This window comes from Mus pahari, unplaced genomic scaffold, assembly GCF_900095145.1.
Source record: "Mus pahari unplaced genomic scaffold, PAHARI_EIJ_v1.1 scaffold_12767_1, whole genome shotgun sequence".
In the NCBI taxonomy this organism is placed as follows: domain Eukaryota; kingdom Metazoa; phylum Chordata; class Mammalia; order Rodentia; family Muridae; genus Mus; species Mus pahari.
This window is the reverse complement of record NW_018392179.1, coordinates 12,355-14,045: the sequence shown is the minus strand read 5'-3', so window position 1 is coordinate 14,045 and position 1,691 is coordinate 12,355. Positions and strand designations below refer to the sequence as shown.

General features: G+C 49.6%; 1 pseudogene; it reads left to right on the top strand.

The window, feature by feature from the left end:
* Window positions 1–764: 764 nt before the first annotated feature.
* Window positions 765–1,284, top strand: LOC110314865 (annotated as a pseudogene).
* The last annotated feature ends 407 nt before the right edge of the window (window positions 1,285–1,691 follow it).

The following is a 1,691-nucleotide window of genomic DNA, read 5'->3' as shown; positions in this document are numbered from 1 at the left end:
CTTCTTGATGTAGAGATTTCTTTGGTATAGGGATTTCTTTGGTGTAGAGACTCCTTGATGTAGGGCTTTCTTTGCTGGAGCGATTTCTTATGTAGTGTAGCGACTTCTCTATGTAGCGATTTCTGTGGTAAAGCGATTTCTTTGGTGTAGCGATTTCTTGATGTAGCGATTTGTTTAGTATAGCGATTTTTTTGGTGTAGCGATTTATTTGCTGGGGGATTTCCCAATTCACCAGACCCCGCCGCCCTCAAAACTATAAATTCTCATCATTCTTGACTCCTGCTGAAGACTCCTCTGCCTGCACTGGTCTACATTCTGGTCGGAGCAAGTGAAACAGGCCTGTTATTCTGTCCTTCCGGTGCAAGAGGCCCAGCCTCCTCTGCTTGGTGTAGCAATTTCTTTGGTATAGGGATTTCCTTGGTTTAGCGATTTCTTAATGTGGTGTAGCGACTTCTTGATGTAGAGATTTCTTTAGTGTAGCGATTTCTTATGTGGTGTAGCGACTTCTTGATGTAGAGATTTCTTTGGTATAGCTATTTCGTTGGTGTAGCGATTTCTTAGGTACAGGGATTTCTTGATGTAGCGATTTGGTTGGTATTGCGATTTTTTGGTGTAGCGATTTATTTGGTGGGGGATTTCCCTATTCACCTGACCCCGCTCCCCTCGAAAACTATAATTACCCAGCATTCATGACTCCTGCAGAAGACTCCTCTGACTGCACGGGTACAGGCGCTGCTGTCCTGTGGTTAAGTGCTGCTCAAGGGATGGAGTCTACTTTCTGGTCGGTTCATGTGAATCAGGCCTGCGATTCTGTCCCTCCTGTGGGAGAGGCGCAGCCTCCTCTGCTCCCCAGCTTTTTGGAAGACCATTGTCCCTGGCCTCTTCCTTTCTATCCGGTCCTTGGCGCGTTCCCATCTCACAGAGGTGACTACCAGGAACAACCGCTTCCAGTTTGGATCGGTGACTTCGCGGAAATCTACCCCATGACCTACTCTTATGGGATCCAGAGCACCTCGGAGCCCAGCACTCCTGACTCTGTGACCACTGTCTACCAGGAACAGTGGGAGAAAACAGCCACTCCGAGAACTCGGGAGGACACTGCAGAAGAATCATTCACAGTGGAGATGCAACCCGGGTCAGTTTCCAGAGCGCCCCAGCGTGGCGAGGACACAAAGGGCACTGAGACCAGTAGCTTCTGAGAGATTCAGTAACCAGCCAGGAGAGACTGGAGAATTAGACTCTGGACTTTGTCAGGAATCCTACAGCATGTTCCTTGCCTGCTAAGCCTCCTGCTCTGTGGCTGCTGCCTGCTGGCCTTTGGCTGCTTGCTGGCCTTTGGCAGCAGGGAGCCTTAGAGAGCAGCAGGCGCCCTTCCAGTGTTTTAGAGCAAGGTCTGTGTCAAAGAGGATCTGTGCCTAAAGCTCTCCATCCTCCACAGCCAGCTATGTTCAGTGCAGCCCCCTTGCTTCCGCAATAAACACACACAGAGATTTGCCTTCGATGGTCCGTGTCCTTTTTAATTGTTTAATAGGTGATTTTAAGGGGATTCTGGGGAGTGTCCGCCAATTTTCCAAGGCACTGACACAGCTGGGATGGCCTAATTTTAGGATTCGTGGAAAGGCCAGGGAGGGAGCAACCGCAATTCCACCTGCACTGGGAAGGCAGGTGTGGCTTTAAGCTTTCAGGATTCA